The sequence below is a fragment of the Schistocerca cancellata genome, unplaced genomic scaffold, assembly GCF_023864275.1.
Source record: "Schistocerca cancellata isolate TAMUIC-IGC-003103 unplaced genomic scaffold, iqSchCanc2.1 HiC_scaffold_1164, whole genome shotgun sequence".
Classification (NCBI taxonomy): Eukaryota; Metazoa; Arthropoda; class Insecta; order Orthoptera; family Acrididae; genus Schistocerca; species Schistocerca cancellata.
This window is the reverse complement of record NW_026047163.1, coordinates 13,488-32,327: the sequence shown is the minus strand read 5'-3', so window position 1 is coordinate 32,327 and position 18,840 is coordinate 13,488. Positions and strand designations below refer to the sequence as shown.

The 18,840-nt window shown below is 52.8% G+C and overlaps 56 non-coding genes across 56 annotated transcripts; 22 read left to right on the top strand and 34 right to left on the bottom strand.

The window, feature by feature from the left end:
* Positions 1-52: 52 nt before the first annotated feature.
* On the bottom strand, positions 53-144 carry Trnai-uau (transfer RNA isoleucine (anticodon UAU)). Its single transcript is given in 2 exon segments — positions 53-88; positions 107-144. It is a non-coding gene; the product is annotated as a tRNA-Ile (tRNA).
* Positions 145-521: 377 nt separating this feature from the next.
* Positions 522-594, top strand: Trnar-acg (transfer RNA arginine (anticodon ACG)). Its single transcript has one exon. It is a non-coding gene; the product is annotated as a tRNA-Arg (tRNA).
* Positions 595-881: 287 nt separating this feature from the next.
* Positions 882-953, top strand: Trnam-cau (transfer RNA methionine (anticodon CAU)). Its single transcript has one exon. It is a non-coding gene; the product is annotated as a tRNA-Met (tRNA).
* A 239-nt stretch (positions 954-1,192) lies between these two features.
* Positions 1,193-1,264, bottom strand: Trnad-guc (transfer RNA aspartic acid (anticodon GUC)). Its single transcript has one exon. It is a non-coding gene; the product is annotated as a tRNA-Asp (tRNA).
* Positions 1,265-1,371: 107 nt separating this feature from the next.
* Positions 1,372-1,443, bottom strand: Trnad-guc (transfer RNA aspartic acid (anticodon GUC)). The gene has a single exon. It is a non-coding gene; the product is annotated as a tRNA-Asp (tRNA).
* Positions 1,444-1,727: 284 nt separating this feature from the next.
* On the bottom strand, positions 1,728-1,819 carry Trnai-uau (transfer RNA isoleucine (anticodon UAU)). The gene is given in 2 exon segments: positions 1,728-1,763; positions 1,782-1,819. It is a non-coding gene; the product is annotated as a tRNA-Ile (tRNA).
* A 377-nt stretch (positions 1,820-2,196) lies between these two features.
* Positions 2,197-2,269, top strand: Trnar-acg (transfer RNA arginine (anticodon ACG)). The gene has a single exon. It is a non-coding gene; the product is annotated as a tRNA-Arg (tRNA).
* A 287-nt stretch (positions 2,270-2,556) lies between these two features.
* Positions 2,557-2,628, top strand: Trnam-cau (transfer RNA methionine (anticodon CAU)). Its single transcript has one exon. It is a non-coding gene; the product is annotated as a tRNA-Met (tRNA).
* A 239-nt stretch (positions 2,629-2,867) lies between these two features.
* Positions 2,868-2,939, bottom strand: Trnad-guc (transfer RNA aspartic acid (anticodon GUC)). Its single transcript has one exon. It is a non-coding gene; the product is annotated as a tRNA-Asp (tRNA).
* A 107-nt stretch (positions 2,940-3,046) lies between these two features.
* Positions 3,047-3,118, bottom strand: Trnad-guc (transfer RNA aspartic acid (anticodon GUC)). The gene has a single exon. It is a non-coding gene; the product is annotated as a tRNA-Asp (tRNA).
* A 284-nt stretch (positions 3,119-3,402) lies between these two features.
* On the bottom strand, positions 3,403-3,494 carry Trnai-uau (transfer RNA isoleucine (anticodon UAU)). The gene is given in 2 exon segments: positions 3,403-3,438; positions 3,457-3,494. It is a non-coding gene; the product is annotated as a tRNA-Ile (tRNA).
* Positions 3,495-3,871: 377 nt separating this feature from the next.
* Trnar-acg (transfer RNA arginine (anticodon ACG)) lies at positions 3,872-3,944 on the top strand. Its single transcript has one exon. It is a non-coding gene; the product is annotated as a tRNA-Arg (tRNA).
* Positions 3,945-4,231: 287 nt separating this feature from the next.
* Trnam-cau (transfer RNA methionine (anticodon CAU)) lies at positions 4,232-4,303 on the top strand. The gene has a single exon. It is a non-coding gene; the product is annotated as a tRNA-Met (tRNA).
* A 239-nt stretch (positions 4,304-4,542) lies between these two features.
* Positions 4,543-4,614, bottom strand: Trnad-guc (transfer RNA aspartic acid (anticodon GUC)). Its single transcript has one exon. It is a non-coding gene; the product is annotated as a tRNA-Asp (tRNA).
* Positions 4,615-4,721: 107 nt separating this feature from the next.
* Trnad-guc (transfer RNA aspartic acid (anticodon GUC)) lies at positions 4,722-4,793 on the bottom strand. Its single transcript has one exon. It is a non-coding gene; the product is annotated as a tRNA-Asp (tRNA).
* Positions 4,794-5,077: 284 nt separating this feature from the next.
* On the bottom strand, positions 5,078-5,169 carry Trnai-uau (transfer RNA isoleucine (anticodon UAU)). Its single transcript is given in 2 exon segments — positions 5,078-5,113; positions 5,132-5,169. It is a non-coding gene; the product is annotated as a tRNA-Ile (tRNA).
* A 377-nt stretch (positions 5,170-5,546) lies between these two features.
* Positions 5,547-5,619, top strand: Trnar-acg (transfer RNA arginine (anticodon ACG)). The gene has a single exon. It is a non-coding gene; the product is annotated as a tRNA-Arg (tRNA).
* Positions 5,620-5,906: 287 nt separating this feature from the next.
* Positions 5,907-5,978, top strand: Trnam-cau (transfer RNA methionine (anticodon CAU)). The gene has a single exon. It is a non-coding gene; the product is annotated as a tRNA-Met (tRNA).
* Positions 5,979-6,217: 239 nt separating this feature from the next.
* Positions 6,218-6,289, bottom strand: Trnad-guc (transfer RNA aspartic acid (anticodon GUC)). The gene has a single exon. It is a non-coding gene; the product is annotated as a tRNA-Asp (tRNA).
* A 107-nt stretch (positions 6,290-6,396) lies between these two features.
* On the bottom strand, positions 6,397-6,468 carry Trnad-guc (transfer RNA aspartic acid (anticodon GUC)). Its single transcript has one exon. It is a non-coding gene; the product is annotated as a tRNA-Asp (tRNA).
* Positions 6,469-6,752: 284 nt separating this feature from the next.
* On the bottom strand, positions 6,753-6,844 carry Trnai-uau (transfer RNA isoleucine (anticodon UAU)). Its single transcript is given in 2 exon segments — positions 6,753-6,788; positions 6,807-6,844. It is a non-coding gene; the product is annotated as a tRNA-Ile (tRNA).
* Positions 6,845-7,221: 377 nt separating this feature from the next.
* Positions 7,222-7,294, top strand: Trnar-acg (transfer RNA arginine (anticodon ACG)). Its single transcript has one exon. It is a non-coding gene; the product is annotated as a tRNA-Arg (tRNA).
* Positions 7,295-7,581: 287 nt separating this feature from the next.
* Trnam-cau (transfer RNA methionine (anticodon CAU)) lies at positions 7,582-7,653 on the top strand. Its single transcript has one exon. It is a non-coding gene; the product is annotated as a tRNA-Met (tRNA).
* A 239-nt stretch (positions 7,654-7,892) lies between these two features.
* On the bottom strand, positions 7,893-7,964 carry Trnad-guc (transfer RNA aspartic acid (anticodon GUC)). The gene has a single exon. It is a non-coding gene; the product is annotated as a tRNA-Asp (tRNA).
* Positions 7,965-8,071: 107 nt separating this feature from the next.
* On the bottom strand, positions 8,072-8,143 carry Trnad-guc (transfer RNA aspartic acid (anticodon GUC)). The gene has a single exon. It is a non-coding gene; the product is annotated as a tRNA-Asp (tRNA).
* Positions 8,144-8,427: 284 nt separating this feature from the next.
* On the bottom strand, positions 8,428-8,519 carry Trnai-uau (transfer RNA isoleucine (anticodon UAU)). Its single transcript is given in 2 exon segments — positions 8,428-8,463; positions 8,482-8,519. It is a non-coding gene; the product is annotated as a tRNA-Ile (tRNA).
* A 377-nt stretch (positions 8,520-8,896) lies between these two features.
* On the top strand, positions 8,897-8,969 carry Trnar-acg (transfer RNA arginine (anticodon ACG)). Its single transcript has one exon. It is a non-coding gene; the product is annotated as a tRNA-Arg (tRNA).
* A 287-nt stretch (positions 8,970-9,256) lies between these two features.
* Trnam-cau (transfer RNA methionine (anticodon CAU)) lies at positions 9,257-9,328 on the top strand. The gene has a single exon. It is a non-coding gene; the product is annotated as a tRNA-Met (tRNA).
* A 239-nt stretch (positions 9,329-9,567) lies between these two features.
* On the bottom strand, positions 9,568-9,639 carry Trnad-guc (transfer RNA aspartic acid (anticodon GUC)). Its single transcript has one exon. It is a non-coding gene; the product is annotated as a tRNA-Asp (tRNA).
* Positions 9,640-9,746: 107 nt separating this feature from the next.
* Trnad-guc (transfer RNA aspartic acid (anticodon GUC)) lies at positions 9,747-9,818 on the bottom strand. Its single transcript has one exon. It is a non-coding gene; the product is annotated as a tRNA-Asp (tRNA).
* A 284-nt stretch (positions 9,819-10,102) lies between these two features.
* On the bottom strand, positions 10,103-10,194 carry Trnai-uau (transfer RNA isoleucine (anticodon UAU)). Its single transcript is given in 2 exon segments — positions 10,103-10,138; positions 10,157-10,194. It is a non-coding gene; the product is annotated as a tRNA-Ile (tRNA).
* Positions 10,195-10,571: 377 nt separating this feature from the next.
* Positions 10,572-10,644, top strand: Trnar-acg (transfer RNA arginine (anticodon ACG)). Its single transcript has one exon. It is a non-coding gene; the product is annotated as a tRNA-Arg (tRNA).
* Positions 10,645-10,931: 287 nt separating this feature from the next.
* Positions 10,932-11,003, top strand: Trnam-cau (transfer RNA methionine (anticodon CAU)). Its single transcript has one exon. It is a non-coding gene; the product is annotated as a tRNA-Met (tRNA).
* A 239-nt stretch (positions 11,004-11,242) lies between these two features.
* Positions 11,243-11,314, bottom strand: Trnad-guc (transfer RNA aspartic acid (anticodon GUC)). The gene has a single exon. It is a non-coding gene; the product is annotated as a tRNA-Asp (tRNA).
* Positions 11,315-11,421: 107 nt separating this feature from the next.
* Trnad-guc (transfer RNA aspartic acid (anticodon GUC)) lies at positions 11,422-11,493 on the bottom strand. The gene has a single exon. It is a non-coding gene; the product is annotated as a tRNA-Asp (tRNA).
* A 284-nt stretch (positions 11,494-11,777) lies between these two features.
* Positions 11,778-11,869, bottom strand: Trnai-uau (transfer RNA isoleucine (anticodon UAU)). Its single transcript is given in 2 exon segments — positions 11,778-11,813; positions 11,832-11,869. It is a non-coding gene; the product is annotated as a tRNA-Ile (tRNA).
* Positions 11,870-12,246: 377 nt separating this feature from the next.
* Positions 12,247-12,319, top strand: Trnar-acg (transfer RNA arginine (anticodon ACG)). The gene has a single exon. It is a non-coding gene; the product is annotated as a tRNA-Arg (tRNA).
* A 287-nt stretch (positions 12,320-12,606) lies between these two features.
* Trnam-cau (transfer RNA methionine (anticodon CAU)) lies at positions 12,607-12,678 on the top strand. Its single transcript has one exon. It is a non-coding gene; the product is annotated as a tRNA-Met (tRNA).
* A 239-nt stretch (positions 12,679-12,917) lies between these two features.
* Trnad-guc (transfer RNA aspartic acid (anticodon GUC)) lies at positions 12,918-12,989 on the bottom strand. Its single transcript has one exon. It is a non-coding gene; the product is annotated as a tRNA-Asp (tRNA).
* A 107-nt stretch (positions 12,990-13,096) lies between these two features.
* Trnad-guc (transfer RNA aspartic acid (anticodon GUC)) lies at positions 13,097-13,168 on the bottom strand. The gene has a single exon. It is a non-coding gene; the product is annotated as a tRNA-Asp (tRNA).
* A 284-nt stretch (positions 13,169-13,452) lies between these two features.
* Trnai-uau (transfer RNA isoleucine (anticodon UAU)) lies at positions 13,453-13,544 on the bottom strand. Its single transcript is given in 2 exon segments — positions 13,453-13,488; positions 13,507-13,544. It is a non-coding gene; the product is annotated as a tRNA-Ile (tRNA).
* A 377-nt stretch (positions 13,545-13,921) lies between these two features.
* Positions 13,922-13,994, top strand: Trnar-acg (transfer RNA arginine (anticodon ACG)). Its single transcript has one exon. It is a non-coding gene; the product is annotated as a tRNA-Arg (tRNA).
* A 287-nt stretch (positions 13,995-14,281) lies between these two features.
* On the top strand, positions 14,282-14,353 carry Trnam-cau (transfer RNA methionine (anticodon CAU)). The gene has a single exon. It is a non-coding gene; the product is annotated as a tRNA-Met (tRNA).
* Positions 14,354-14,592: 239 nt separating this feature from the next.
* On the bottom strand, positions 14,593-14,664 carry Trnad-guc (transfer RNA aspartic acid (anticodon GUC)). Its single transcript has one exon. It is a non-coding gene; the product is annotated as a tRNA-Asp (tRNA).
* Positions 14,665-14,771: 107 nt separating this feature from the next.
* Trnad-guc (transfer RNA aspartic acid (anticodon GUC)) lies at positions 14,772-14,843 on the bottom strand. The gene has a single exon. It is a non-coding gene; the product is annotated as a tRNA-Asp (tRNA).
* Positions 14,844-15,127: 284 nt separating this feature from the next.
* Positions 15,128-15,219, bottom strand: Trnai-uau (transfer RNA isoleucine (anticodon UAU)). Its single transcript is given in 2 exon segments — positions 15,128-15,163; positions 15,182-15,219. It is a non-coding gene; the product is annotated as a tRNA-Ile (tRNA).
* Positions 15,220-15,596: 377 nt separating this feature from the next.
* Positions 15,597-15,669, top strand: Trnar-acg (transfer RNA arginine (anticodon ACG)). Its single transcript has one exon. It is a non-coding gene; the product is annotated as a tRNA-Arg (tRNA).
* A 287-nt stretch (positions 15,670-15,956) lies between these two features.
* Trnam-cau (transfer RNA methionine (anticodon CAU)) lies at positions 15,957-16,028 on the top strand. Its single transcript has one exon. It is a non-coding gene; the product is annotated as a tRNA-Met (tRNA).
* Positions 16,029-16,267: 239 nt separating this feature from the next.
* Trnad-guc (transfer RNA aspartic acid (anticodon GUC)) lies at positions 16,268-16,339 on the bottom strand. The gene has a single exon. It is a non-coding gene; the product is annotated as a tRNA-Asp (tRNA).
* A 107-nt stretch (positions 16,340-16,446) lies between these two features.
* On the bottom strand, positions 16,447-16,518 carry Trnad-guc (transfer RNA aspartic acid (anticodon GUC)). The gene has a single exon. It is a non-coding gene; the product is annotated as a tRNA-Asp (tRNA).
* A 284-nt stretch (positions 16,519-16,802) lies between these two features.
* On the bottom strand, positions 16,803-16,894 carry Trnai-uau (transfer RNA isoleucine (anticodon UAU)). The gene is given in 2 exon segments: positions 16,803-16,838; positions 16,857-16,894. It is a non-coding gene; the product is annotated as a tRNA-Ile (tRNA).
* A 377-nt stretch (positions 16,895-17,271) lies between these two features.
* On the top strand, positions 17,272-17,344 carry Trnar-acg (transfer RNA arginine (anticodon ACG)). The gene has a single exon. It is a non-coding gene; the product is annotated as a tRNA-Arg (tRNA).
* A 287-nt stretch (positions 17,345-17,631) lies between these two features.
* On the top strand, positions 17,632-17,703 carry Trnam-cau (transfer RNA methionine (anticodon CAU)). The gene has a single exon. It is a non-coding gene; the product is annotated as a tRNA-Met (tRNA).
* Positions 17,704-17,942: 239 nt separating this feature from the next.
* Positions 17,943-18,014, bottom strand: Trnad-guc (transfer RNA aspartic acid (anticodon GUC)). Its single transcript has one exon. It is a non-coding gene; the product is annotated as a tRNA-Asp (tRNA).
* A 107-nt stretch (positions 18,015-18,121) lies between these two features.
* Positions 18,122-18,193, bottom strand: Trnad-guc (transfer RNA aspartic acid (anticodon GUC)). The gene has a single exon. It is a non-coding gene; the product is annotated as a tRNA-Asp (tRNA).
* A 284-nt stretch (positions 18,194-18,477) lies between these two features.
* Positions 18,478-18,569, bottom strand: Trnai-uau (transfer RNA isoleucine (anticodon UAU)). The gene is given in 2 exon segments: positions 18,478-18,513; positions 18,532-18,569. It is a non-coding gene; the product is annotated as a tRNA-Ile (tRNA).
* Between the last annotated feature and the right edge of the window lie 271 nt (positions 18,570-18,840).

Here is an 18,840-nt window from a genome sequence, read left to right as displayed (position 1 = left end):
CTCAAACGTAGCCTCCTGTTGCTGTCAGAGACTGTGCCACGAAATAAAAATATGCCCCAGGAGAGGCTCGAACTCACAACCCCGGCATTGCGCACGGCTACTGCCTTATAAGTACCGTGCGCTAACCAATTGCGCCACTGGGGCTACAACACAGGGCCCTCAGTCAGTGGTATTCACTTTGCTGGAAACTAGTGGTGGCCACAGAAACATATGTTCGCCACCTGGTGCCATACTGCGACTTTTGCACCTGACTACGAATGGTTCGTGCTATTCTTGCTTCATATGCTACGCTTACATGCACATCAACCGGCTCTCGTCGTCGAGAAAACATGCGAAAAAGCGCGCCTTGCCTTCTGCTACCTGTCGAACAGCGAGAGCAGATGCGTGGCAAGCTCTAAGTTCTGCAGGCGCACTGCGGCCACGCAGCTGGACGAGAGGTACCTTCCTTGGTAGCTTGCTGAGCCGTGGAGAACACATTTCTTAGCGAATTGCACTTGTCTCGTAGACAAAATGCTGCCGGTGGCCCTGTGGCGCAACGGATAACGCGTCTGACTACGGATCAGAAGATTCCAGGTTCGAATCTTGGCAGGGTCGGCATTTTGTTAGTTTCCGACGAGTAGCTGGGCAGTGGATTTCGTATGTCGCCGCATCGTGGAGTGCTTTGTTACTCCTGTGCTTCTCGCAGCTGCATGTCGGGGCGATCGTGGTAAATATCGCTGCCTGCAAGCGTCAGCGTAGCGTCAGTCGAGCAAAGTCGAGACAAGTCAAGCTGAGAGCTGTAGGAGATGTTACGCAATCACATGTAGGCGTGTGAAAGCGACGCAGACAACACTGCCCAGGTGTGAGACGTGATGTGACGAAGAGCCAGTACTCTCCCACACAGCAGAGTGGCGCAGTGGAAGCGTGCTGGGCCCATAACCCAGAGGTCCGTGGATCGAAACCACGCTCTGCTAAAAATATTTCTTTTGCAGACTGTGTCCAGCTCGATTACTACGCCCAGAGCGTCGGCTGGGGTGCTTTGATTCAGCCTCAGTAGCAAACCCTGATGTGTGAAGAATGCAAGAACCACTTCCTAAGATGTAGCATTTTTTTTTAGATTTTGCACCAACTACACTCCTTGATCGCAAACTTTATGCTCTTCCGATCCCCATACGCGCAACTCTCGAACAGGTTTGTGAGATAAAAATCGCATCTCCCCGGCGGGGAATCGAACCCCGGTCTCCCGCGTGACAGGCGGGGATACTAACCACTATACTACCGAGGATGCACTGTAGACAGCTGCCTGTGTGGGAGACACATGTTGCTAGTACCTGCAAACGTCCTACACTAAGTTCGGCGAGTGATAGTGCAGCAATTAAAAATCGGATGTCTCTCCCCGGCGGGGAATCGAACCCCGGTCTCCCGGGTGACAGGCGGGGATACTAACCACTATACTACCGAGGATGCGCTGTAGGCAGCTGCCTGTGTGGGAGACACATGTTGCTAGTACCTGCAAACGTCCTACACTAAGACGGCGAGTGATAGTGCAGCAATTAAAAATCGGATGTCTCTCCCCGGCGGGGAATCGAACCCCGGTCTCCCGGGTGACAGGAGGGGATACTAACCACTATACTACCGAGGAAGACGCAGCTACCGTATCGAATGCACGATTATATTCCTCAAATAGCTGATACATCTCAAACGTAGCCTCCTGTTGCTGTCAGAGACTGTGCCACGAAATAAAAATATGCCCCAGGAGAGGCTCGAACTCACAACCCCGGCATTGCGCACGGCTACTGCCTTATAAGTACCGTGCGCTAACCAATTGCGCCACTGGGGCTACAACACAGGGCCCTCAGTCAGTGGTATTCACTTTGCTGGAAACTAGTGGTGGCCACAGAAACATATGTTCGCCACCTGGTGCCATACTGCGACTTTTGCACCTGACTACGAATGGTTCGTGCTATTCTTGCTTCATATGCTACGCTTACATGCACATCAACCGGCTCTCGTCGTCGAGAAAACATGCGAAAAAGCGCGCCTTGCCTTCTGCTACCTGTCGAACAGCGAGAGCAGATGCGTGGCAAGCTCTAAGTTCTGCAGGCGCACTGCGGCCACGCAGCTGGACGAGAGGTACCTTCCTTGGTAGCTTGCTGAGCCGTGGAGAACACATTTCTTAGCGAATTGCACTTGTCTCGTAGACAAAATGCTGCCGGTGGCCCTGTGGCGCAACGGATAACGCGTCTGACTACGGATCAGAAGATTCCAGGTTCGAATCTTGGCAGGGTCGGCATTTTGTTAGTTTCCGACGAGTAGCTGGGCAGTGGATTTCGTATGTCGCCGCATCGTGGAGTGCTTTGTTACTCCTGTGCTTCTCGCAGCTGCATGTCGGGGCGATCGTGGTAAATATCGCTGCCTGCAAGCGTCAGCGTAGCGTCAGTCGAGCAAAGTCGAGACAAGTCAAGCTGAGAGCTGTAGGAGATGTTACGCAATCACATGTAGGCGTGTGAAAGCGACGCAGACAACACTGCCCAGGTGTGAGACGTGATGTGACGAAGAGCCAGTACTCTCCCACACAGCAGAGTGGCGCAGTGGAAGCGTGCTGGGCCCATAACCCAGAGGTCCGTGGATCGAAACCACGCTCTGCTAAAAATATTTCTTTTGCAGACTGTGTCCAGCTCGATTACTACGCCCAGAGCGTCGGCTGGGGTGCTTTGATTCAGCCTCAGTAGCAAACCCTGATGTGTGAAGAATGCAAGAACCACTTCCTAAGATGTAGCATTTTTTTTTAGATTTTGCACCAACTACACTCCTTGATCGCAAACTTTATGCTCTTCCGATCCCCATACGCGCAACTCTCGAACAGGTTTGTGAGATAAAAATCGCATCTCCCCGGCGGGGAATCGAACCCCGGTCTCCCGCGTGACAGGCGGGGATACTAACCACTATACTACCGAGGATGCACTGTAGACAGCTGCCTGTGTGGGAGACACATGTTGCTAGTACCTGCAAACGTCCTACACTAAGTTCGGCGAGTGATAGTGCAGCAATTAAAAATCGGATGTCTCTCCCCGGCGGGGAATCGAACCCCGGTCTCCCGGGTGACAGGCGGGGATACTAACCACTATACTACCGAGGATGCGCTGTAGGCAGCTGCCTGTGTGGGAGACACATGTTGCTAGTACCTGCAAACGTCCTACACTAAGACGGCGAGTGATAGTGCAGCAATTAAAAATCGGATGTCTCTCCCCGGCGGGGAATCGAACCCCGGTCTCCCGGGTGACAGGAGGGGATACTAACCACTATACTACCGAGGAAGACGCAGCTACCGTATCGAATGCACGATTATATTCCTCAAATAGCTGATACATCTCAAACGTAGCCTCCTGTTGCTGTCAGAGACTGTGCCACGAAATAAAAATATGCCCCAGGAGAGGCTCGAACTCACAACCCCGGCATTGCGCACGGCTACTGCCTTATAAGTACCGTGCGCTAACCAATTGCGCCACTGGGGCTACAACACAGGGCCCTCAGTCAGTGGTATTCACTTTGCTGGAAACTAGTGGTGGCCACAGAAACATATGTTCGCCACCTGGTGCCATACTGCGACTTTTGCACCTGACTACGAATGGTTCGTGCTATTCTTGCTTCATATGCTACGCTTACATGCACATCAACCGGCTCTCGTCGTCGAGAAAACATGCGAAAAAGCGCGCCTTGCCTTCTGCTACCTGTCGAACAGCGAGAGCAGATGCGTGGCAAGCTCTAAGTTCTGCAGGCGCACTGCGGCCACGCAGCTGGACGAGAGGTACCTTCCTTGGTAGCTTGCTGAGCCGTGGAGAACACATTTCTTAGCGAATTGCACTTGTCTCGTAGACAAAATGCTGCCGGTGGCCCTGTGGCGCAACGGATAACGCGTCTGACTACGGATCAGAAGATTCCAGGTTCGAATCTTGGCAGGGTCGGCATTTTGTTAGTTTCCGACGAGTAGCTGGGCAGTGGATTTCGTATGTCGCCGCATCGTGGAGTGCTTTGTTACTCCTGTGCTTCTCGCAGCTGCATGTCGGGGCGATCGTGGTAAATATCGCTGCCTGCAAGCGTCAGCGTAGCGTCAGTCGAGCAAAGTCGAGACAAGTCAAGCTGAGAGCTGTAGGAGATGTTACGCAATCACATGTAGGCGTGTGAAAGCGACGCAGACAACACTGCCCAGGTGTGAGACGTGATGTGACGAAGAGCCAGTACTCTCCCACACAGCAGAGTGGCGCAGTGGAAGCGTGCTGGGCCCATAACCCAGAGGTCCGTGGATCGAAACCACGCTCTGCTAAAAATATTTCTTTTGCAGACTGTGTCCAGCTCGATTACTACGCCCAGAGCGTCGGCTGGGGTGCTTTGATTCAGCCTCAGTAGCAAACCCTGATGTGTGAAGAATGCAAGAACCACTTCCTAAGATGTAGCATTTTTTTTTAGATTTTGCACCAACTACACTCCTTGATCGCAAACTTTATGCTCTTCCGATCCCCATACGCGCAACTCTCGAACAGGTTTGTGAGATAAAAATCGCATCTCCCCGGCGGGGAATCGAACCCCGGTCTCCCGCGTGACAGGCGGGGATACTAACCACTATACTACCGAGGATGCACTGTAGACAGCTGCCTGTGTGGGAGACACATGTTGCTAGTACCTGCAAACGTCCTACACTAAGTTCGGCGAGTGATAGTGCAGCAATTAAAAATCGGATGTCTCTCCCCGGCGGGGAATCGAACCCCGGTCTCCCGGGTGACAGGCGGGGATACTAACCACTATACTACCGAGGATGCGCTGTAGGCAGCTGCCTGTGTGGGAGACACATGTTGCTAGTACCTGCAAACGTCCTACACTAAGACGGCGAGTGATAGTGCAGCAATTAAAAATCGGATGTCTCTCCCCGGCGGGGAATCGAACCCCGGTCTCCCGGGTGACAGGAGGGGATACTAACCACTATACTACCGAGGAAGACGCAGCTACCGTATCGAATGCACGATTATATTCCTCAAATAGCTGATACATCTCAAACGTAGCCTCCTGTTGCTGTCAGAGACTGTGCCACGAAATAAAAATATGCCCCAGGAGAGGCTCGAACTCACAACCCCGGCATTGCGCACGGCTACTGCCTTATAAGTACCGTGCGCTAACCAATTGCGCCACTGGGGCTACAACACAGGGCCCTCAGTCAGTGGTATTCACTTTGCTGGAAACTAGTGGTGGCCACAGAAACATATGTTCGCCACCTGGTGCCATACTGCGACTTTTGCACCTGACTACGAATGGTTCGTGCTATTCTTGCTTCATATGCTAAGCTTACATGCACATCAACCGGCTCTCGTCGTCGAGAAAACATGCGAAAAAGCGCGCCTTGCCTTCTGCTACCTGTCGAACAGCGAGAGCAGATGCGTGGCAAGCTCTAAGTTCTGCAGGCGCACTGCGGCCACGCAGCTGGACGAGAGGTACCTTCCTTGGTAGCTTGCTGAGCCGTGGAGAACACATTTCTTAGCGAATTGCACTTGTCTCGTAGACAAAATGCTGCCGGTGGCCCTGTGGCGCAACGGATAACGCGTCTGACTACGGATCAGAAGATTCCAGGTTCGAATCTTGGCAGGGTCGGCATTTTGTTAGTTTCCGACGAGTAGCTGGGCAGTGGATTTCGTATGTCGCCGCATCGTGGAGTGCTTTGTTACTCCTGTGCTTCTCGCAGCTGCATGTCGGGGCGATCGTGGTAAATATCGCTGCCTGCAAGCGTCAGCGTAGCGTCAGTCGAGCAAAGTCGAGACAAGTCAAGCTGAGAGCTGTAGGAGATGTTACGCAATCACATGTAGGCGTGTGAAAGCGACGCAGACAACACTGCCCAGGTGTGAGACGTGATGTGACGAAGAGCCAGTACTCTCCCACACAGCAGAGTGGCGCAGTGGAAGCGTGCTGGGCCCATAACCCAGAGGTCCGTGGATCGAAACCACGCTCTGCTAAAAATATTTCTTTTGCAGACTGTGTCCAGCTCGATTACTACGCCCAGAGCGTCGGCTGGGGTGCTTTGATTCAGCCTCAGTAGCAAACCCTGATGTGTGAAGAATGCAAGAACCACTTCCTAAGATGTAGCATTTTTTTTTAGATTTTGCACCAACTACACTCCTTGATCGCAAACTTTATGCTCTTCCGATCCCCATACGCGCAACTCCCGAACAGGTTTGTGAGATAAAAATCGCATCTCCCCGGCGGGGAATCGAACCCCGGTCTCCCGCGTGACAGGCGGGGATACTAACCACTATACTACCGAGGATGCACTGTAGACAGCTGCCTGTGTGGGAGACACATGTTGCTAGTACCTGCAAACGTCCTACACTAAGTTCGGCGAGTGATAGTGCAGCAATTAAAAATCGGATGTCTCTCCCCGGCGGGGAATCGAACCCCGGTCTCCCGGGTGACAGGCGGGGATACTAACCACTATACTACCGAGGATGCGCTGTAGGCAGCTGCCTGTGTGGGAGACACATGTTGCTAGTACCTGCAAACGTCCTACACTAAGACGGCGAGTGATAGTGCAGCAATTAAAAATCGGATGTCTCTCCCCGGCGGGGAATCGAACCCCGGTCTCCCGGGTGACAGGAGGGGATACTAACCACTATACTACCGAGGAAGACGCAGCTACCGTATCGAATGCACGATTATATTCCTCAAATAGCTGATACATCTCAAACGTAGCCTCCTGTTGCTGTCAGAGACTGTGCCACGAAATAAAAATATGCCCCAGGAGAGGCTCGAACTCACAACCCCGGCATTGCGCACGGCTACTGCCTTATAAGTACCGTGCGCTAACCAATTGCGCCACTGGGGCTACAACACAGGGCCCTCAGTCAGTGGTATTCACTTTGCTGGAAACTAGTGGTGGCCACAGAAACATATGTTCGCCACCTGGTGCCATACTGCGACTTTTGCACCTGACTACGAATGGTTCGTGCTATTCTTGCTTCATATGCTACGCTTACATGCACATCAACCGGCTCTCGTCGTCGAGAAAACATGCGAAAAAGCGCGCCTTGCCTTCTGCTACCTGTCGAACAGCGAGAGCAGATGCGTGGCAAGCTCTAAGTTCTGCAGGCGCACTGCGGCCACGCAGCTGGACGAGAGGTACCTTCCTTGGTAGCTTGCTGAGCCGTGGAGAACACATTTCTTAGCGAATTGCACTTGTCTCGTAGACAAAATGCTGCCGGTGGCCCTGTGGCGCAACGGATAACGCGTCTGACTACGGATCAGAAGATTCCAGGTTCGAATCTTGGCAGGGTCGGCATTTTGTTAGTTTCCGACGAGTAGCTGGGCAGTGGATTTCGTATGTCGCCGCATCGTGGAGTGCTTTGTTACTCCTGTGCTTCTCGCAGCTGCATGTCGGGGCGATCGTGGTAAATATCGCTGCCTGCAAGCGTCAGCGTAGCGTCAGTCGAGCAAAGTCGAGACAAGTCAAGCTGAGAGCTGTAGGAGATGTTACGCAATCACATGTAGGCGTGTGAAAGCGACGCAGACAACACTGCCCAGGTGTGAGACGTGATGTGACGAAGAGCCAGTACTCTCCCACACAGCAGAGTGGCGCAGTGGAAGCGTGCTGGGCCCATAACCCAGAGGTCCGTGGATCGAAACCACGCTCTGCTAAAAATATTTCTTTTGCAGACTGTGTCCAGCTCGATTACTACGCCCAGAGCGTCGGCTGGGGTGCTTTGATTCAGCCTCAGTAGCAAACCCTGATGTGTGAAGAATGCAAGAACCACTTCCTAAGATGTAGCATTTTTTTTTAGATTTTGCACCAACTACACTCCTTGATCGCAAACTTTATGCTCTTCCGATCCCCATACGCGCAACTCTCGAACAGGTTTGTGAGATAAAAATCGCATCTCCCCGGCGGGGAATCGAACCCCGGTCTCCCGCGTGACAGGCGGGGATACTAACCACTATACTACCGAGGATGCACTGTAGACAGCTGCCTGTGTGGGAGACACATGTTGCTAGTACCTGCAAACGTCCTACACTAAGTTCGGCGAGTGATAGTGCAGCAATTAAAAATCGGATGTCTCTCCCCGGCGGGGAATCGAACCCCGGTCTCCCGGGTGACAGGCGGGGATACTAACCACTATACTACCGAGGATGCGCTGTAGGCAGCTGCCTGTGTGGGAGACACATGTTGCTAGTACCTGCAAACGTCCTACACTAAGACGGCGAGTGATAGTGCAGCAATTAAAAATCGGATGTCTCTCCCCGGCGGGGAATCGAACCCCGGTCTCCCGGGTGACAGGAGGGGATACTAACCACTATACTACCGAGGAAGACGCAGCTACCGTATCGAATGCACGATTATATTCCTCAAATAGCTGATACATCTCAAACGTAGCCTCCTGTTGCTGTCAGAGACTGTGCCACGAAATAAAAATATGCCCCAGGAGAGGCTCGAACTCACAACCCCGGCATTGCGCACGGCTACTGCCTTATAAGTACCGTGCGCTAACCAATTGCGCCACTGGGGCTACAACACAGGGCCCTCAGTCAGTGGTATTCACTTTGCTGGAAACTAGTGGTGGCCACAGAAACATATGTTCGCCACCTGGTGCCATACTGCGACTTTTGCACCTGACTACGAATGGTTCGTGCTATTCTTGCTTCATATGCTACGCTTACATGCACATCAACCGGCTCTCGTCGTCGAGAAAACATGCGAAAAAGCGCGCCTTGCCTTCTGCTACCTGTCGAACAGCGAGAGCAGATGCGTGGCAAGCTCTAAGTTCTGCAGGCGCACTGCGGCCACGCAGCTGGACGAGAGGTACCTTCCTTGGTAGCTTGCTGAGCCGTGGAGAACACATTTCTTAGCGAATTGCACTTGTCTCGTAGACAAAATGCTGCCGGTGGCCCTGTGGCGCAACGGATAACGCGTCTGACTACGGATCAGAAGATTCCAGGTTCGAATCTTGGCAGGGTCGGCATTTTGTTAGTTTCCGACGAGTAGCTGGGCAGTGGATTTCGTATGTCGCCGCATCGTGGAGTGCTTTGTTACTCCTGTGCTTCTCGCAGCTGCATGTCGGGGCGATCGTGGTAAATATCGCTGCCTGCAAGCGTCAGCGTAGCGTCAGTCGAGCAAAGTCGAGACAAGTCAAGCTGAGAGCTGTAGGAGATGTTACGCAATCACATGTAGGCGTGTGAAAGCGACGCAGACAACACTGCCCAGGTGTGAGACGTGATGTGACGAAGAGCCAGTACTCTCCCACACAGCAGAGTGGCGCAGTGGAAGCGTGCTGGGCCCATAACCCAGAGGTCCGTGGATCGAAACCACGCTCTGCTAAAAATATTTCTTTTGCAGACTGTGTCCAGCTCGATTACTACGCCCAGAGCGTCGGCTGGGGTGCTTTGATTCAGCCTCAGTAGCAAACCCTGATGTGTGAAGAATGCAAGAACCACTTCCTAAGATGTAGCATTTTTTTTTAGATTTTGCACCAACTACACTCCTTGATCGCAAACTTTATGCTCTTCCGATCCCCATACGCGCAACTCTCGAACAGGTTTGTGAGATAAAAATCGCATCTCCCCGGCGGGGAATCGAACCCCGGTCTCCCGCGTGACAGGCGGGGATACTAACCACTATACTACCGAGGATGCACTGTAGACAGCTGCCTGTGTGGGAGACACATGTTGCTAGTACCTGCAAACGTCCTACACTAAGTTCGGCGAGTGATAGTGCAGCAATTAAAAATCGGATGTCTCTCCCCGGCGGGGAATCGAACCCCGGTCTCCCGGGTGACAGGCGGGGATACTAACCACTATACTACCGAGGATGCGCTGTAGGCAGCTGCCTGTGTGGGAGACACATGTTGCTAGTACCTGCAAACGTCCTACACTAAGACGGCGAGTGATAGTGCAGCAATTAAAAATCGGATGTCTCTCCCCGGCGGGGAATCGAACCCCGGTCTCCCGGGTGACAGGAGGGGATACTAACCACTATACTACCGAGGAAGACGCAGCTACCGTATCGAATGCACGATTATATTCCTCAAATAGCTGATACATCTCAAACGTAGCCTCCTGTTGCTGTCAGAGACTGTGCCACGAAATAAAAATATGCCCCAGGAGAGGCTCGAACTCACAACCCCGGCATTGCGCACGGCTACTGCCTTATAAGTACCGTGCGCTAACCAATTGCGCCACTGGGGCTACAACACAGGGCCCTCAGTCAGTGGTATTCACTTTGCTGGAAACTAGTGGTGGCCACAGAAACATATGTTCGCCACCTGGTGCCATACTGCGACTTTTGCACCTGACTACGAATGGTTCGTGCTATTCTTGCTTCATATGCTACGCTTACATGCACATCAACCGGCTCTCGTCGTCGAGAAAACATGCGAAAAAGCGCGCCTTGCCTTCTGCTACCTGTCGAACAGCGAGAGCAGATGCGTGGCAAGCTCTAAGTTCTGCAGGCGCACTGCGGCCACGCAGCTGGACGAGAGGTACCTTCCTTGGTAGCTTGCTGAGCCGTGGAGAACACATTTCTTAGCGAATTGCACTTGTCTCGTAGACAAAATGCTGCCGGTGGCCCTGTGGCGCAACGGATAACGCGTCTGACTACGGATCAGAAGATTCCAGGTTCGAATCTTGGCAGGGTCGGCATTTTGTTAGTTTCCGACGAGTAGCTGGGCAGTGGATTTCGTATGTCGCCGCATCGTGGAGTGCTTTGTTACTCCTGTGCTTCTCGCAGCTGCATGTCGGGGCGATCGTGGTAAATATCGCTGCCTGCAAGCGTCAGCGTAGCGTCAGTCGAGCAAAGTCGAGACAAGTCAAGCTGAGAGCTGTAGGAGATGTTACGCAATCACATGTAGGCGTGTGAAAGCGACGCAGACAACACTGCCCAGGTGTGAGACGTGATGTGACGAAGAGCCAGTACTCTCCCACACAGCAGAGTGGCGCAGTGGAAGCGTGCTGGGCCCATAACCCAGAGGTCCGTGGATCGAAACCACGCTCTGCTAAAAATATTTCTTTTGCAGACTGTGTCCAGCTCGATTACTACGCCCAGAGCGTCGGCTGGGGTGCTTTGATTCAGCCTCAGTAGCAAACCCTGATGTGTGAAGAATGCAAGAACCACTTCCTAAGATGTAGCATTTTTTTTTAGATTTTGCACCAACTACACTCCTTGATCGCAAACTTTATGCTCTTCCGATCCCCATACGCGCAACTCTCGAACAGGTTTGTGAGATAAAAATCGCATCTCCCCGGCGGGGAATCGAACCCCGGTCTCCCGCGTGACAGGCGGGGATACTAACCACTATACTACCGAGGATGCACTGTAGACAGCTGCCTGTGTGGGAGACACATGTTGCTAGTACCTGCAAACGTCCTACACTAAGTTCGGCGAGTGATAGTGCAGCAATTAAAAATCGGATGTCTCTCCCCGGCGGGGAATCGAACCCCGGTCTCCCGGGTGACAGGCGGGGATACTAACCACTATACTACCGAGGATGCGCTGTAGGCAGCTGCCTGTGTGGGAGACACATGTTGCTAGTACCTGCAAACGTCCTACACTAAGACGGCGAGTGATAGTGCAGCAATTAAAAATCGGATGTCTCTCCCCGGCGGGGAATCGAACCCCGGTCTCCCGGGTGACAGGAGGGGATACTAACCACTATACTACCGAGGAAGACGCAGCTACCGTATCGAATGCACGATTATATTCCTCAAATAGCTGATACATCTCAAACGTAGCCTCCTGTTGCTGTCAGAGACTGTGCCACGAAATAAAAATATGCCCCAGGAGAGGCTCGAACTCACAACCCCGGCATTGCGCACGGCTACTGCCTTATAAGTACCGTGCGCTAACCAATTGCGCCACTGGGGCTACAACACAGGGCCCTCAGTCAGTGGTATTCACTTTGCTGGAAACTAGTGGTGGCCACAGAAACATATGTTCGCCACCTGGTGCCATACTGCGACTTTTGCACCTGACTACGAATGGTTCGTGCTATTCTTGCTTCATATGCTACGCTTACATGCACATCAACCGGCTCTCGTCGTCGAGAAAACATGCGAAAAAGCGCGCCTTGCCTTCTGCTACCTGTCGAACAGCGAGAGCAGATGCGTGGCAAGCTCTAAGTTCTGCAGGCGCACTGCGGCCACGCAGCTGGACGAGAGGTACCTTCCTTGGTAGCTTGCTGAGCCGTGGAGAACACATTTCTTAGCGAATTGCACTTGTCTCGTAGACAAAATGCTGCCGGTGGCCCTGTGGCGCAACGGATAACGCGTCTGACTACGGATCAGAAGATTCCAGGTTCGAATCTTGGCAGGGTCGGCATTTTGTTAGTTTCCGACGAGTAGCTGGGCAGTGGATTTCGTATGTCGCCGCATCGTGGAGTGCTTTGTTACTCCTGTGCTTCTCGCAGCTGCATGTCGGGGCGATCGTGGTAAATATCGCTGCCTGCAAGCGTCAGCGTAGCGTCAGTCGAGCAAAGTCGAGACAAGTCAAGCTGAGAGCTGTAGGAGATGTTACGCAATCACATGTAGGCGTGTGAAAGCGACGCAGACAACACTGCCCAGGTGTGAGACGTGATGTGACGAAGAGCCAGTACTCTCCCACACAGCAGAGTGGCGCAGTGGAAGCGTGCTGGGCCCATAACCCAGAGGTCCGTGGATCGAAACCACGCTCTGCTAAAAATATTTCTTTTGCAGACTGTGTCCAGCTCGATTACTACGCCCAGAGCGTCGGCTGGGGTGCTTTGATTCAGCCTCAGTAGCAAACCCTGATGTGTGAAGAATGCAAGAACCACTTCCTAAGATGTAGCATTTTTTTTTAGATTTTGCACCAACTACACTCCTTGATCGCAAACTTTATGCTCTTCCGATCCCCATACGCGCAACTCTCGAACAGGTTTGTGAGATAAAAATCGCATCTCCCCGGCGGGGAATCGAACCCCGGTCTCCCGCGTGACAGGCGGGGATACTAACCACTATACTACCGAGGATGCACTGTAGACAGCTGCCTGTGTGGGAGACACATGTTGCTAGTACCTGCAAACGTCCTACACTAAGTTCGGCGAGTGATAGTGCAGCAATTAAAAATCGGATGTCTCTCCCCGGCGGGGAATCGAACCCCGGTCTCCCGGGTGACAGGCGGGGATACTAACCACTATACTACCGAGGATGCGCTGTAGGCAGCTGCCTGTGTGGGAGACACATGTTGCTAGTACCTGCAAACGTCCTACACTAAGACGGCGAGTGATAGTGCAGCAATTAAAAATCGGATGTCTCTCCCCGGCGGGGAATCGAACCCCGGTCTCCCGGGTGACAGGAGGGGATACTAACCACTATACTACCGAGGAAGACGCAGCTACCGTATCGAATGCACGATTATATTCCTCAAATAGCTGATACATCTCAAACGTAGCCTCCTGTTGCTGTCAGAGACTGTGCCACGAAATAAAAATATGCCCCAGGAGAGGCTCGAACTCACAACCCCGGCATTGCGCACGGCTACTGCCTTATAAGTACCGTGCGCTAACCAATTGCGCCACTGGGGCTACAACACAGGGCCCTCAGTCAGTGGTATTCACTTTGCTGGAAACTAGTGGTGGCCACAGAAACATATGTTCGCCACCTGGTGCCATACTGCGACTTTTGCACCTGACTACGAATGGTTCGTGCTATTCTTGCTTCATATGCTACGCTTACATGCACATCAACCGGCTCTCGTCGTCGAGAAAACATGCGAAAAAGCGCGCCTTGCCTTCTGCTACCTGTCGAACAGCGAGAGCAGATGCGTGGCAAGCTCTAAGTTCTGCAGGCGCACTGCGGCCACGCAGCTGGACGAGAGGTACCTTCCTTGGTAGCTTGCTGAGCCGTGGAGAACACATTTCTTAGCGAATTGCACTTGTCTCGTAGACAAAATGCTGCCGGTGGCCCTGTGGCGCAACGGATAACGCGTCTGACTACGGATCAGAAGATTCCAGGTTCGAATCTTGGCAGGGTCGGCATTTTGTTAGTTTCCGACGAGTAGCTGGTCAGTGGATTTCGTATGTCGCCGCATCGTGGAGTGCTTTGTTACTCCTGTGCTTCTCGCAGCTGCATGTCGGGGCGATCGTGGTAAATATCGCTGCCTGCAAGCGTCAGCGTAGCGTCAGTCGAGCAAAGTCGAGACAAGTCAAGCTGAGAGCTGTAGGAGATGTTACGCAATCACATGTAGGCGTGTGAAAGCGACGCAGACAACACTGCCCAGGTGTGAGACGTGATGTGACGAAGAGCCAGTACTCTCCCACACAGCAGAGTGGCGCAGTGGAAGCGTGCTGGGCCCATAACCCAGAGGTCCGTGGATCGAAACCACGCTCTGCTAAAAATATTTCTTTTGCAGACTGTGTCCAGCTCGATTACTACGCCCAGAGCGTCGGCTGGGGTGCTTTGATTCAGCCTCAGTAGCAAACCCTGATGTGTGAAGAATGCAAGAACCACTTCCTAAGATGTAGCATTTTTTTTTAGATTTTGCACCAACTACACTCCTTGATCGCAAACTTTATGCTCTTCCGATCCCCATACGCGCAACTCTCGAACAGGTTTGTGAGATAAAAATCGCATCTCCCCGGCGGGGAATCGAACCCCGGTCTCCCGCGTGACAGGCGGGGATACTAACCACTATACTACCGAGGATGCACTGTAGACAGCTGCCTGTGTGGGAGACACATGTTGCTAGTACCTGCAAACGTCCTACACTAAGTTCGGCGAGTGATAGTGCAGCAATTAAAAATCGGATGTCTCTCCCCGGCGGGGAATCGAACCCCGGTCTCCCGGGTGACAGGCGGGGATACTAACCACTATACTACCGAGGATGCGCTGTAGGCAGCTGCCTGTGTGGGAGACACATGTTGCTAGTACCTGCAAACGTCCTACACTAAGACGGCGAGTGATAGTGCAGCAATTAAAAATCGGATGGCTCTCCCCGGCGGGGAATCGAACCCCGGTCTCCCGGGTGACAGGAGGGGATACTAACCACTATACTACCGAGGAAGACGCAGCTACCGTATCGAATGCACGATTATATTCCTCAAATAGCTGATACATCTCAAACGTAGCCTCCTGTTGCTGTCAGAGACTGTGCCACGAAATAAAAATATGCCCCAGGAGAGGCTCGAACTCACAACCCCGGCATTGCGCACGGCTACTGCCTTATAAGTACCGTGCGCTAACCAATTGCGCCACTGGGGCTACAACACAGGGCCCTCAGTCAGTGGTATTCACTTTGCTGGAAACTAGTGGTGGCCACAGAAACATATGTTCGCCACCTGGTGCCATACTGCGACTTTTGCACCTGACTACGAATGGTTCGTGCTATTCTTGCTTCATATGCTACGCTTACATGCACATCAACCGGCTCTCGTCGTCGAGAAAACATGCGAAAAAGCGCGCCTTGCCTTCTGCTACCTGTCGAACAGCGAGAGCAGATGCGTGGCAAGCTCTAAGTTCTGCAGGCGCACTGCGGCCACGCAGCTGGACGAGAGGTACCTTCCTTGGTAGCTTGCTGAGCCGTGGAGAACACATTTCTTAGCGAATTGCACTTGTCTCGTAGACAAAATGCTGCCGGTGGCCCTGTGGCGCAACGGATAACGCGTCTGACTACGGATCAGAAGATTCCAGGTTCGAATCTTGGCAGGGTCGGCATTTTGTTAGTTTCCGACGAGTAGCTGGGCAGTGGATTTCGTATGTCGCCGCATCGTGGAGTGCTTTGTTACTCCTGTGCTTCTCGCAGCTGCATGTCGGGGCGATCGTGGTAAATATCGCTGCCTGCAAGCGTCAGCGTAGCGTCAGTCGAGCAAAGTCGAGACAAGTCAAGCTGAGAGCTGTAGGAGATGTTACGCAATCACATGTAGGCGTGTGAAAGCGACGCAGACAACACTGCCCAGGTGTGAGACGTGATGTGACGAAGAGCCAGTACTCTCCCACACAGCAGAGTGGCGCAGTGGAAGCGTGCTGGGCCCATAACCCAGAGGTCCGTGGATCGAAACCACGCTCTGCTAAAAATATTTCTTTTGCAGACTGTGTCCAGCTCGATTACTACGCCCAGAGCGTCGGCTGGGGTGCTTTGATTCAGCCTCAGTAGCAAACCCTGATGTGTGAAGAATGCAAGAACCACTTCCTAAGATGTAGCATTTTTTTTTAGATTTTGCACCAACTACACTCCTTGATCGCAAACTTTATGCTCTTCCGATCCCCATACGCGCAACTCTCGAACAGGTTTGTGAGATAAAAATCGCATCTCCCCGGCGGGGAATCGAACCCCGGTCTCCCGCGTGACAGGCGGGGATACTAACCACTATACTACCGAGGATGCACTGTAGACAGCTGCCTGTGTGGGAGACACATGTTGCTAGTACCTGCAAACGTCCTACACTAAGTTCGGCGAGTGATAGTGCAGCAATTAAAAATCGGATGTCTCTCCCCGGCGGGGAATCGAACCCCGGTCTCCCGGGTGACAGGCGGGGATACTAACCACTATACTACCGAGGATGCGCTGTAGGCAGCTGCCTGTGTGGGAGACACATGTTGCTAGTACCTGCAAACGTCCTACACTAAGACGGCGAGTGATAGTGCAGCAATTAAAAATCGGATGTCTCTCCCCGGCGGGGAATCGAACCCCGGTCTCCCGGGTGACAGGAGGGGATACTAACCACTATACTACCGAGGAAGACGCAGCTACCGTATCGAATGCACGATTATATTCCTCAAATAGCTGATACATCTCAAACGTAGCCTCCTGTTGCTGTCAGAGACTGTGCCACGAAATAAAAATATGCCCCAGGAGAGGCTCGAACTCACAACCCCGGCATTGCGCACGGCTACTGCCTTATAAGTACCGTGCGCTAACCAATTGCGCCACTGGGGCTACAACACAGGGCCCTCAGTCAGTGGTATTCACTTTGCTGGAAACTAGTGGTGGCCACAGAAACATATGTTCGCCACCTGGTGCCATACTGCGACTTTTGCACCTGACTACGAATGGTTCGTGCTATTCTTGCTTCATATGCTACGCTTACATGCACATCAACCGGCTCTCGTCGTCGAGAAAACATGCGAAAAAGCGCGCCTTGCCTTCTGCTACCTGTCGAACAGCGAGAGCAGATGCGTGGCAAGCTCTAAGTTCTGCAGGCGCACTGCGGCCACGCAGCTGGACGAGAGGTACCTTCCTTGGTAGCTTGCTGAGCCGTGGAGAACACATTTCTTAGCGAATTGCACTTGTCTCGTAGACAAAATGCTGCCGGTGGCCCTGTGGCGCAACGGATAACGCGTCTGACTACGGATCAGAAGATTCCAGGTTCGAATCTTGGCAGGGTCGGCATTTTGTTAGTTTCCGACGAGTAGCTGGGCAGTGGATTTCGTATGTCGCCGCATCGTGGAGTGCTTTGTTACTCCTGTGCTTCTCGCAGCTGCATGTCGGGGCGATCGTGGTAAATATCGCTGCCTGCAAGCGTCAGCGTAGCGTCAGTCGAGCAAAGTCGAGACAAGTCAAGCTGAGAGCTGTAGGAGATGTTACGCAATCACATGTAGGCGTGTGAAAGCGACGCAGACAACACTGCCCAGGTGTGAGACGTGATGTGACGAAGAGCCAGTACTCTCCCACACAGCAGAGTGGCGCAGTGGAAGCGTGCTGGGCCCATAACCCAGAGGTCCGTGGATCGAAACCACGCTCTGCTAAAAATATTTCTTTTGCAGACTGTGTCCAGCTCGATTACTACGCCCAGAGCGTCGGCTGGGGTGCTTTGATTCAGCCTCAGTAGCAAACCCTGATGTGTGAAGAATGCAAGAACCACTTCCTAAGATGTAGCATTTTTTTTTAGATTTTGCACCAACTACACTCCTTGATCGCAAACTTTATGCTCTTCCGATCCCCATACGCGCAACTCTCGAACAGGTTTGTGAGATAAAAATCGCATCTCCCCGGCGGGGAATCGAACCCCGGTCTCCCGCGTGACAGGCGGGGATACTAACCACTATACTACCGAGGATGCACTGTAGACAGCTGCCTGTGTGGGAGACACATGTTGCTAGTACCTGCAAACGTCCTACACTAAGTTCGGCGAGTGATAGTGCAGCAATTAAAAATCGGATGTCTCTCCCCGGCGGGGAATCGAACCCCGGTCTCCCGGGTGACAGGCGGGGATACTAACCACTATACTACCGAGGATGCGCTGTAGGCAGCTGCCTGTGTGGGAGACACATGTTGCTAGTACCTGCAAACGTCCTACACTAAGACGGCGAGTGATAGTGCAGCAATTAAAAATCGGATGGCTCTCCCCGGCGGGGAATCGAACCCCGGTCTCCCGGGTGACAGGAGGGGATACTAACCACTATACTACCGAGGAAGACGCAGCTACCGTATCGAATGCACGATTATATTCCTCAAATAGCTGATACATCTCAAACGTAGCCTCCTGTTGCTGTCAGAGACTGTGCCACGAAATAAAAATATGCCCCAGGAGAGGCTCGAACTCACAACCCCGGCATTGCGCACGGCTACTGCCTTATAAGTACCGTGCGCTAACCAATTGCGCCACTGGGGCTACAACACAGGGCCCTCAGTCAGTGGTATTCACTTTGCTGGAAACTAGTGGTGGCCACAGAAACATATGTTCGCCACCTGGTGCCATACTGCGACTTTTGCACCTGACTACGAATGGTTCGTGCTATTCTTGCTTCATATGCTACGCTTACATGCACATCAACCGGCTCTCGTCGTCGAGAAAACATGCGAAAAAGCGCGCCTTGCCTTCTGCTACCTGTCGAACAGCGAGAGCAGATGCGTGGCAAGCTCTAAGTTCTGCAGGCGCACTG